Source organism: Marmota marmota, unplaced genomic scaffold (assembly GCF_001458135.2).
Source record: "Marmota marmota marmota unplaced genomic scaffold, marMar, whole genome shotgun sequence".
NCBI lineage: Eukaryota > Metazoa > Chordata > Mammalia > Rodentia > Sciuridae > Marmota > Marmota marmota.
The window spans coordinates 178,071-190,524 of NW_026000053.1; the positions used below are offsets into that span (position 1 = coordinate 178,071).

At 49.6% G+C, this 12,454-nt stretch overlaps 1 pseudogene; it reads right to left on the minus strand.

Moving 5' to 3' along the window:
- Positions 1-12,454, minus strand: part of LOC107161034 — a 35,248-nt pseudogene that overhangs the window by 4,212 nt on the left and 18,582 nt on the right.

Below are 12,454 nucleotides of genomic sequence, written 5' to 3' on the forward strand. Positions count from 1 at the left end.
ATAGATGTGTATAAGAGACAGTATATATATATATATATATATAACTATATGACCAGTGTGAGTCTACATAATGTACATGAGAAATTATACTCCATTATATATGATGTATCAAAGTACATACTACTGTCATGTACAACTAATTAGAATAAATTTAAAATTTTAAAAATACATAAATAAAACCCAGACTAACATGTGAGAAGAGTTCTTAAGAGTGGAGAGGAAGTGCCACAGGAGTTCCAAAGAGGAAAAGATTGTTTTCTGCTAAAGGATGAAGAAGAGTTTATACCAAAATGGTGTCAGAGTTGAGCCATGAGCATCAATAGGGAACCCAGAAGACCTACTGAGGAAAGGTACCATGGCCTTGTCCCCTCCCTCCCAGTGAAAAAAAAATTCTTACCTTAAATTCCTAACATTTTTTACTGTGTTATTCTTGTCACTCATATAAGGCCACCTCTGGGAGACAAGTGGCACAGTGCATTGTCCTCCTAACCAAGCTGTGAGCTCCTGCAGGATGGGAGTCCTCACTTCTTTCTTTCCCTTATTGGAGCCTCTTCCTCTGCCTTGTCCCCAGGAGGGCCTGTCTAGATATGACCTTACCCCACCTCACAGCCACCACCCGTCTTCTCCAGCTCCCTCCTGCCCATGCTAAGATGGAGAGAAGAAAGAAAGGGGAGCACTTACCTTCCTTCATTCCTCGGCTGCTTCTAGTTTCTTCTGGATCTCTTCCAGTGATGGGTCTCGCCGCCAGAGAAAGGAGGCATTGAACTTGGGCATCCCATCAAGGGAAGGTGGCTTCAGGATGACTTTGAAGGACTAGCCCGAGGTGCATTTGTTCAGTTCAATGACTTCCATATCTGAGATGACACACCAGTTCAGGTCCACTGTGTCTGCTGCAGGATGAGAGCCAGGGCTGCATACCTGTTGATGAATAGCTGGGCCCCCCTAAAGCATGCACACAGAACAGGAGAGCTGGGACCCCACGGCAAACCAGTGTCCAGGGGCCTGGTTCTGTCCTGAGCACTGCTACCTAAGGTCAGAGGGCTGATAGGGCCTAAGGTCCATAGCCACAGTAAGGCCCCAGGCTCCTCAATTAGGGCCCTGGGGACATGTGATGTCTGACACCAGCCACAGCAACAGCAGCTGCCTTGGCTTCTGCCTCTACCACCAGCCTCCTCTGAGGATTAGTTCTTGCACCCATTGTCCTTGCTGGTGACAGACAGTGGTGCATTTTACCCACTGCCCACCCAGGCCCCTCCTCATCCTGGTACCCACTGACCACGTGGCCTGTGGACCCTGACTATTCCTACCCTGTTCTCTTCTTTCTGTACAGTCAGCACTGTTTTTCCGCTGGCTTTGACCTTTCCTCCTACACTGTCTCCTACATCAGCCTAAACAGAAAAGACAATCCCAGGTCATCCAAACCCGCCATCTCCTACTGCCAGGGCAACCCCACCCCTTCCTCTCAACAGGAAATAGGAGGTGACCTGTCCCCCACACCCAGCAGGAGAACCTGGACCTCCAGTGTCTGAGAACCATCTCTGACACTGGCCCCGAGCAGTACAGCCACCACAGCGCAGGCAGGAAGCCCTCTTCCCACCTCCAAACTCTCAGAGCATCTCCTCCTTCCCTAGGAGACCCCTCAACTACCCCGTGTCCCCTCTTCCCTTCTGGTTTGTTCCCGAGGGTGGACTCTCTGCCTGGTTCCCCTTGGTGTTGTTTGTTCGAGAAATGAAAAAGGTGAAACTAAGAGGGAATGCTCTAGAGAGGGCCTGATTCAGAGCCCAGCTGCCATCTAGTGCCCCAGGCTGGACCCCTGCAACTCGGACCCTGGAACTCTGGGTGGGAGCATGTGCACGGGAAGGAGCCTCTACTCCTTTTTTCCCCAACTGAGTCCTCACTGACCTTCATATTTGTAAGATGACTTATTCAGAAGGTCAGCCAGGAAGCAGGAGCAGAACATGGACACCAGTGGGAGCTCCTTCATCTCCTTGTAGGCTGCGGAAACATCAGGCAGGTGAAGTTGGGGACCCTGGCTGGCCTCAGAGACCCACGTCCACATGAGTTGGCCTGGAGTTTTCATCTCCAGAGACGCATCCAAGCCACCTGCACCCATGCCTCCCACGTCTGGAGCCACCTCCTTAGGATACTGGCAAGTGATTCAGCCCCTCATTTGTCCCCTTCCAGAGCACCCAGTGGCCCCATCTGTCCTCCAGTATTTCTCCCCTCCTAGCACCAAATGCCAGGCACCCTCAGGTATAGAATCCAAGCACTACCACCAGCCCCCAGCTTGACTCTGGGACTCAGCTTTCTGTCTCCCCATGCCCACCCTGGATGGGCCACTTCTTTGGCATTGGGATGTAGGAAATCCATGCTACATTCTACCAGAAGCACTGGGTAGTGCCACACAAAGGGTGGAGAAGAAGACAGGACAGGGAGTCTTCACTGTCCCTCTGCTCCACACCTTGCTGGGTGCTAAGTGGGGCTGTTCTTCCTGACCTTCCCAGCACAGTGGCCAAAGCCAGCATGACTGGTGTCCATGAGGCAGGAGTGTATCTCCACCAACAACAACTCCCTCTGTGCTTGGAGGTCACAGTTCAGAGCCACCCAGGCCACAGTGGTGACCCATGTCCATCCCTCTCCACTTCCCTGAAGTTAGTAGACATGCTTTTGTGCCTGGCATTCTCAGGCCTTCTCAGCAGCAACCTGCCCAGCACAGAGCCAAGTGCTCTTCCCTCATTTTCTTTCACAATTGAAAACAAAAGTGACTGCAGAAATACCACATGGGCATTTAAAAAAACTTTAAAAGAAAAAAATACACCGATGAGCAAAAGGAAGAAAAACTGCAGTTATAATCCCATCCACCACCCGGGGACTGAGATGGTCAGGAGCCACCATGGTGGGACAAAGGCTGGGATGGGAATAAAAGCCCTTCCTTCTCATGGGAGGCATCTCCATGCTCTACCCCTTCTCTTTCCAGGCCTGTCGTTAGACCCGCTAAAAGCACAGAGGCAGAATGTTTGCACAAGAAGAAATTGTTACTGGGCGGAGAAGGGGTGGCCAAAAAACTCTAATTGCACTTATTTTTATTCACTTTCAAAATCATTACTTTAAGGCCAGGTGTAGTGGTGCATGTTCGGTAATCCCAGGGACTTCAGAGGCTAAGGCCAGAAAATCACAAGTTCAAGGCCACCCTTGGCAAATTTGTGAGACCTTGCCTCAAAATAGAATATTAAAAAGGGGCTGGATATGTAGCAGTGACACAGCACCCTGCGTTCAATCTTCAATACTACACACAAAAAAAATTAAAAAAAAATTTAAAAATCACTAATTTGGGAGATTGCACAGCTGGGCAATGCATTATTAGTATCCCACTAGTGTGGTTGTGGATTATCTGACAGCCGAGTTTAGATGATGATGTTGGCCTGCATTACTTTTCAGAAACTTGAAGACCTGTTTTCATATTATGTGTGTCTCCTTTTCTGCTGAACTTTGGGGTCAGGTTCTACTTGGCCTTGCAAGTAGACATGTCTCTGTGCATCCATAAATCATTATGTGCAGAGAAATAGCCCATGCTTCCATGCCATGTGGGGACCTACCTGCAAGGGTCATGTTTGCTGGGATCTGGTGGCTGATCTGACTGAAAGTCACAGAAGGCATCTCTCACCAGCTCAGGACACCGTCAAACTCTGAAACAAAAAAGAAATAGTTTACCACTGATAGATTATCAGCCTAAGGAGGGTCTCTATACAACTGCAGAGGAACCTTGGGGTACTGCACTTGCTCTCACCCCTAGGCCCTCTTTCCACCAGCTCTCACTACCCCAAATACCCACCCCCTTCTGCTTAACTGGGTCAAGTTCAGCCACTAATGCCAATGTTGCTGTTGGCTTCCTTGTCTGGAGGCCTGAGTGTGAACTTGAGTTTCCCAAACCCCTATGAACAAGGGGTGTTCCTCTGTCTCCCTGGGCAGCTCAGTGGCCTTCCCAAGGCAAGGATGCTGGTGAGAGGCCAGTCTCCAGTAGGAATTGACTAGAGGCATTTTTAAAAATAACAACCCCTCTGAACTTCTGTCTCCACACACCACCTCTCTCCAGCCAGCTCTGACACGGGGTGAGAGAGAGTTGGACAGAGATGTTAAAACCTTTTCAAGATGGCCTCTCTCTTGCCCGCCCTCCAAGAACCACTGGCCCAGGCCCTCCCTGACCCCACTAAAAACAACCCTGGACCACGAAAAGAGAAGGATCAAGGCCCAATGTCATCATACTTGGTTGATTCAGAGACACAAATAGACACATCGGGGCTTTGTGGGAGCCAGAGTTGGGCTCCCTACTCAGCATGAGGCCAAGGGAGCCAGGGAGGGACCCCAGTCAGAGCATAAAGGACAGGTCAGAATCTGGCGAAGAGGTCATTCTGCCAGGGAACTGCTCAGGCCAGGGTCAGGGTGAAAAAGCTCAGTGTCCTTCAGGGCTCCCTTGAGCTGGTTGGTGCTGGAGTAGAGGTGAGAAGGAGGCAGGACAGAAAAGGAGGTAGGAGGAGCAGTGAAGGCACTGCCTGGAGCTCACCAAAGACAGGAACGGCTGGCTCTGGAGAGTGCTTGTCACCCAGGCCGCTCCATCTTTGACCACTGGTCTCTCTGCCAGTGGTAGGTGGCACGAGCCAGCAGGCTGCCTGCTCACATCCTCACGTGGCTAAGTGACACTGAGGCCAAACTGGAGCCCCTTTCCTCCAAGAGCCAAGGTGCCTTCCCACTAGAAGCTGGGGTCTGAGCTCGTGGGAGTAGCAGGGCCAGCTCTGGGGTAAGAGCTAGACCAGTGCAGAGTGATTGCAGATGTCAACTCTTGACTAGTCATGTCACATGTCCAAACCTTGCTTTTCTGACCTTAATTCTGCACAGAGATGTACCAGTTAGATGAGAAAAGCCTCCGCCCTGCACCAGCACAAAGAATGCGTCATGGATGTCAGGGTCCTTCTCTCTGTGTCAGGGTAGTCCTACCCTTAGCCCTGCAAGGATTGCTGTCTCGATTCCCAGGTGAGGAGAATGAGGCTTAGAGGGTCTGTGTGACTAGAGAGCGCACAGACTTGACCTAGATCTAGCTGCCCACACAGTCTCGGTCTCCTTTCTCCACATTGTGCTAGGTCCAGAGGCCCCTGCCAGGCCTCTCCCGAGACACACAATGGACCTTCTTTCTCTGGTATCAGGCTGGTCCTGATGGTGCCGGGGGGGCCCGAGCGGGGAGGCAGGCCTAGTGCCTGGATGTGAAGTCCCCGGTCATGAGTCTGCAGCCTGCACAATCTGCTCAGGGCCGGGCTATCTGAAGGCGACAGGCTGAGTGAGGAAGCTCTTGCCAGGAGAGGCAGTGGCCTTGGAGCTTAACCTGGGTGATGGATCAGAAATGGAAGAGGGGGAAGAGAAGCCCACCTGAAAAAAGAAGGGGAGCTGAGCAGGGGCAAGCACTTGGAGTCAAAGGATGTAGCCCTTGGCCCGAGCCAGAATGAGGATGAGGCTGTGCTCAGGGAGCACTTCACTCCCACAGCATCCCAGCTGAGCTTTACTGAGCTAGAGCTAGGCCCACAAAAGAGACATCATCAGCTTCACTTTCAGACAAGGGACCTGGGGCTCAAAGAAGTTAAGATGCTAGACTAAGGTCACACAGCTCTGAGGTGGCAGAGCCAAGTTGAGCATCCCCATCTTGTGACTTTTAAGTTCCTCCCTAGTGGCCAAGGGAGGAACTAGATTCCCACTACTGCTTCCTCCATGGTCCTGAGAACTCAAGCCAGCCTGGCCTAGGGCTATGGATTAATTTTAAAATGTGCTATGTATTTAAGCACATTCTACATGGAAGCTACTGTGCTAGGAGTTTTGGGAACATAGAGAATGTCAGGAGCCAGAGGAGGAAGACCAAGGAGGGAACAGGAGATGTCACAGAGGTGAGCAGCAGTGGGCATGGTCAAGGAATTGGTGATGACCATGGGATTAGAATCTGCATGATAAAAATGGTACTCATAGAATATTTGCTATGTACACACTCTTTTACTTTAGTTTTCATAACTGTGTGAAGTAGCAATACTATCTGCATTTTATGAATGAAGAAACTGAGGGCCACAGAGGCCAAATGACATTTCCATTCAGTAGAGTGAGTTGAGTAAGATTCATCCACATCTTAATCCTAATGACTGTGAATGTGGTCTTATTAGGAAAAAAAAAAAAAAAGATTTCCTCAGATGTTATTAAAGATCCCAAAATGAGATCATCTCTGATTACCCAAGTGGGCCTTAAGTTCAATGGCAAGTCCCTATGAGTGACAGGCCTGGAGCTGGCAAGGGCTTCATGCAGGGGTCCCAGGAGAGCACGACATCCCCCTGGCGGCCCTCAGGAGGTGTCAGCCACATCTGTGTTGTGGCATTTACTCAGGACCAGTGAGTCCTCACGGCCCACATGAACAGCCTGGGTCTACCAGAGGGAGCCACAGGTAGGAACCCAGACTAATTTTTACCCTGGAAGTTCCTAAATGTGGTGGGATCCTGGGGGGAGAGGATGGGTCATCTATAGTGCCTTCCATGCCCTCGGGGAACCCAGGGAGCCCCTGATGCAGGAAGCTCAGCTGCTCACTATCAGCCTGTGGACAGGAGAGGGCAGGTGCAGCAGGAGGATTGAGGTGCCCTGCAGAGCCGGACTCCTCCTGGGGGCACCTCCATGTGACCATCCTTGCTTTTCACTACCCAATCTTCCTCACTCAGTTTTCTTGGGAAGGACTCACTTTTAATGGTGGCAAAACATTCAAAATGTAAGTTTTGCCCTTTTTCCAGTGTGGGGAATCAAACCCAGGGCCTTGCACATGCTAGGCGAGCCCTGTACCACTGAGCCACATCCCAGCCCACTGACATTGTTAAGTATCCCATTCAGTGGCACTCTATACAATGAATGTTGTGTGACTGTCACCAACCATCTCCTGAAGCTTTTCATCTCCCTAACATTCATCTGTAACCATTAAAACCGTCCTTTTCTCCCTAACCTCTAATCTACTTTCCAACTCTATTAATTTGCCTGATTCTAAGTATATCATATAAGTGACATCATGTAGTGTTTGTCCTTTTGTTTCGGGATTCTTGCACATGACTTGATGACTTTGAGGATCATCCCTGTGCAGTGTGTTTCAGAATGACATCACCTCAACTCGGTATGACATCACCTCTCATCAATGTCATCATCCTCACCCTTGACCACCACACCTCTGGTCACTGAGACTGCACATAATGATTAAAGGTTACCTTGAACTCAGCCCATGCTTTGAAATCCTTTTTCTAACTCCAACATCATTGTCTAGGATCTGAAGGTGGCCTGCTGAATGTAGAGGATGTGTGGAATGTTTGCTCTGTAGAGATCCCGGACTGCTTCCCACAGCTGGGGCCCAGGCCCTGCGGGCTTCTGCAGGGGGGCCCACATGGACATATGTCTCCCAAGATGACTCCTCATCAGGACTCAAGGACACTTGTCAGGGGACTTGAGGGTGTCAGAATGACCAACAGCCCTGCCTGACTTTGAGTTTGCAGCTTATGCAGCTGTCTTCTCCTGAACTCCCCCCACAGGGCTGCACGGACAGCAGGAGAGACATCATTCTGCTCCACATTCAGTGAGTGCCTTTGAACAACACACTCTCCATGAGTGTCACAGGCCACCACCCAGGACCCTCAGGCCAAGCTGGCCTATGTCAGAGGGAACTGAAGAGCCTGAGGATAGCAGAAGCATTTCCTTCAGTGCGTGGAGGCAATAGAGGCCGCACTGCATGCCAAGTCAGGATCTGGAATCCAAGCAAACCTCAAATGTATGGCTGCCCTGGCTGTCAGGAGCCCTCCCTCCTTCCCCACCTGCCTTCCCTCCCAGCCCTGAGAAGCTGAACTCCACAGATCTGCTGGCTCTGAAAAGTGAGGGAGGGGGAGCGGAGACAGGGGGTTGCCATGGTGATGGCAGCCAATAAGAGATCCTCTGCTGCCAGGGGAGGGAAGGCCAGGTGGAGCCCCCCATGTTGACTGGGAAGGAGGGTGGGGTGGGGACAGTGGGGGTGAGGGGGTGCAGGACATCACTACCTGAGAGCAGAGACCAAGGGGGGAAGAGGAGAAGTGGGGAGGGCTGCTCCATTTCTATCTAGCTGCTGTTTGAGTGCTAGGTTGTGGTGGGCAACACACACACACACACACACACACACACACACACACACACACAATCTGTACAGGGAGCATCTACCCCATTTATAACAAATAGACACTCTGCAAACAACCTCACCTGTTAAGTGGTGAGGCCTCAATTTGAATGTTGGGGCAGAGAAGGGAAAATAATATTGGAAAGAGAGGGAGTGAGGGGTAGGCAGAGCTACTGCCTGGACATCTTCCCAGTGGGAGAGTCCTGGGGCTTCCTGGGGTGAGGCAAAGCCACCTGCAGCAGTGATGAATAGAAAAGCACACAGTTAGTAGGAAAGGGGACAGGCATCGAGCCCAAAGGAGAAGGGGTGAGGAGAGACCAAAGGAATCAGCGAGGTCAAAGCTAGGAAGCTTGGAAGGGTGGCACTGAGACCAGGGAGAAGACAGAGGAGAGGCTGGGCAGGGGCTGAGCTTGTCACACCTTGGTGCTCAAAGTTCCCAGGAGCCTTGCTGAAGAAGACGAGACCAGAGACTTTCCCTGCACCTGCCGAGTCAGTGTTGGGTGGGGCGGGTAGGTGTTTAATGGTCAGTGTTGGGTGGGGTAAGTGGGTGGTGTTTGGTTCCCTAGGTGCCACCTCTGGACCTCAGTCAAGGTGCGTGGCCCTCCCATGACATGCAGATCCACACCCCTGCCTCTGCACAGACTCTCACAGTTCCTCACACCTCAGGCTGCACTGTGGCAACAGCATTCAGACCCTGAATCTCCACACACTGCCAGGCTGCACCGTGGGGACCCGATTCATTTATCTCTAGCCAAGAATCCAAGAGCAGCCGCTGCCCAATGACCTGATCACCCTGTAATCACACACTTGCAGCCACTGGGGCACAAGGAGTACCTCCGTCCCCAAAGGGACCCCTGCCTTTGACCCAGGTAGTTCTACTGAACACCAATTGGATAGTCTCCCTGGGGAAGTTCATTGAGCCCCTGACCTCTTTCTAAACCTCAGAAAATGGGGTGTTTGCCTCACTTCAGAAGACCTGACCAACACACGTGTGTCCGTATTACTTGCACCAATGCGATTTGTAAAAACATAAATGGGTGTTTATTTTCTGCCTTTACTTTAGAAGGAGACAAAGGTTTGGGAGATTTATGTAGAATTAGTTGAACTGACAATTGTCAGGAATTTACTTAACACTAATGAAAAACATGTATGCATGGCATCACTTTTTAAAATATGAATGCTTATTTCACTTACTCAGAAGCCCCTGCGACGCCAGTGGCTTGCATTTCTCTCAGTAAATTGAGACACAAATAAATGCAGTCAATTAGAATTTAAGCAACGTGTATTGTCCATGCTGTTTGTTTATGCCAACAATTTGATTTGTAAACAAAATTGTATTGGCAGTTAATATTTATAACAAAATATACTCTGTTTAGAAAAACAAAACATTTATCAAGTAAGCTAAGACCTGGATGTCACTAGAGAACAGTACCTGGCACAACTACAGGCTTAATAAATGTTAGCCATTATTGTGATTGTCATTAAGTACAACACAGACAACCCATAAGTCTCAGTTGTGCAAGTAGCAGAAGCCCATTTCAAACTTGTTTTTTTAAGAAAATTTATATTAAAATTTAACAGTAAAACATTTAAAAATACACAATCCTATTAGAAAATGGACAGTGGATATGAAGAGATGTTTTATCAATGAGAATATACAGATAGCATAAACACACATGAGAAGTTATTCAACAATACTAGCCATAAGGGAAATACAAGTGTAAGTCTCTGTGAGCAATCACGACACACTTATTAAAAGAGTAAAATAAAAGTAATTGCAACACCAAATGCTAGTGAGCGTGCAGAGAAACTAGATCAGTGAGATGTTGCTGGAAGGAATGGAAAATGGTACTCCAGAAAACAGTTTGGCAGTTTCTTAAAAGATTTAACACACACTTACCAGATGTGTTTGTCAGCTTTTCATTGCAGTGACAAAATACCTGAGATAACTTAAAAGAATGAAAGGTTTACTTTGGCTCATGGTTTCAAAAGGTTCCATCCATGGTTGGATGGACTCATTGTCTCTGGGCATGTGGTGAAGTGGATCATCATGGTGCAGGGCCAGGGTGGAGCAGAGCTGCTTACCTCCCCGCAGCAGCTGGGAAGCAGACAGAGTGGGGGTGAGCGGTAAGGTCCAGGGACAAAATACACACTTCAAGAGCAGCCCCCAGTGACCTGCCTCTTCCAGTTAGGCCCTACCTCCCAACATATCCACTACCTTCCAATAATGCCACCAGCTGGGGACCAAACCTTCCACACAGGAAGCTTTAGAGGACATCCCAGATCCAAACTACAACACCAGGGGCCAGGCAATTGCTCTCCTCAGCATTGTTCCTGGGGAAATGAAAACTCATATTCACAGAAAAATCTGTGTACAAATGTTAGAGCAGTTTTATTCATAATAGTCCCAAACAGGAAATAATCAAGAAGGCCCTCAAGAGGTGAACAGCTACACAAACCGGTATATCCACACCACGGATACTTACTGTTGGGTGTTAAAAAGGAATAGACTCCTGATGCAGTGACTTAAATGATCTCTAGGAAATTATGCTGGGGGTGGGGGAAGGACGGCCAGTCTCAAAGGGTTACAACTATATGATTCCATGGATAGAACAGTCACAAAAAGACCAGATGACAGAGTTGAGAAACAGATTGGTAATTATCGGGGCTTAGGAATGGGGGTGGAGGCTGACTAAAGAGGTATCAGAGAAAGGAATCCTCCTGGGATGGAGCAGTTTTGCATCTTGAGGGTGGCAGTGTCTACACAAATCTATGAGGGGCGTGAAATGGCCCAGGACGTACTCTACCACTGTGGGCTCCTGGTCCTGACATGGTACTATAGTTACCTAAATTGCAACCCTGGGGGAAACTGAGAGTAGGGAACATGGGGCCTCTCTGTACTATCTTTGCAAGTCCTTCTGAATCTATGATTATTTCAATATAGACAGTTACCAAAAAAGTAAAAAAAGGAGTCAAGACTATTTCATGGAACCCAAAGATTGTTCCATCCCAGAAATGAGTCAGGCAAGCAATCATGAAGCAGCTCTGCATCTCTCTCGCCCCCCAGCCCACCCCGGCCTGCTTTGCAGAGACACCTGCTTCTTCTCTGCAGACCACCTTTCTGCTGTTTGTGCCCATGGCTGCCACTGCTAAGTAGAGGCACTAGCATCTTTGTAGTCAGGCCACACAGAGAAATCCATGTGCTATCTCCTATATCCGATTCAAAATTCCCAGAAAAATAAAATCTTCCAGCCCTGTGTGGGCCAGGTTTCCATACCAAGGTCCACAGCAGAGGGAGCCCATGTGCATTTCTACCTGCCGACACCTGCTCCTCCTCAGCTCCTGTTGCACACAGAGGTGAGGCTCGGGTCCCAGGCAAGGCCTCTTTCTCCTCCAGGAGAAACTCATCCAGCCTGTAGAGGAAATGATAACCATCCACCCTCGAGTCCCACCTGATGGGAACCCTGGGAGGAAGGCTGGACACAGCCATATCACTTTCCCACTTAAAAACAAAAGAGGCAACTCCAGGCCCACAGCCACACATTGGTCACCAGCTTGAGATGCAAATTAGCTCCGGCAGGACACCTGACAAAGCTCATGGCCATCTGCATGCTGACCCCTGGTGGCACCTGGAGCTGGTCCCTTGGCTAGCCAGTGGTGCCAGGCCATCTTCTGTCCATAAAGATATTGCCCTTCTCCAGGATACTTCACAGCCACCCTGGGGCAACTTTGGGGCAGAATTAACTGGCTGTGGTTTCCTGAAGCCTTCTGAGGGGAGCTGGCAGCCTCCAGGATTGGGCCTGTGCTCTTCTGAAGGCCCAAGATGCCTGGCAGTGCAGTTGTGTCCATCTAAAGACCCTGTTGACCAGGCTACGGTTTTCTTGGCAACAAAAAACCTGTAAAATCTTAACTGGCAGCCTATTGATTTAATTTAGGGAGTCTGCATTTGCTCAAAGCCGTCTCCAGACAGCTTGCTAAGCAGGACAGCCAGAGCCGGGCTGTGCCTGTGGGCTTCAGTTCTTAGAAGGAAGCTGGAGAGCTGTGCCCAAGTTCTCTGCCTAATGAATTATGCCTTTGGGTGTGGAGGACACCAGCAAAGAAATTCTGCCTCTGCCTGGTTGGCTCTGTGAGCTTTCCAATTGCCAGAACCTCCCTGTTTCATAATTGATGTGCCAAATTTAGTTCTGGATGTAGGTTGCTGCAGAGTGTAACAGTTTCAGCTCAGTTGGTCCTGTGATTACCTTCTAGGATGGACTC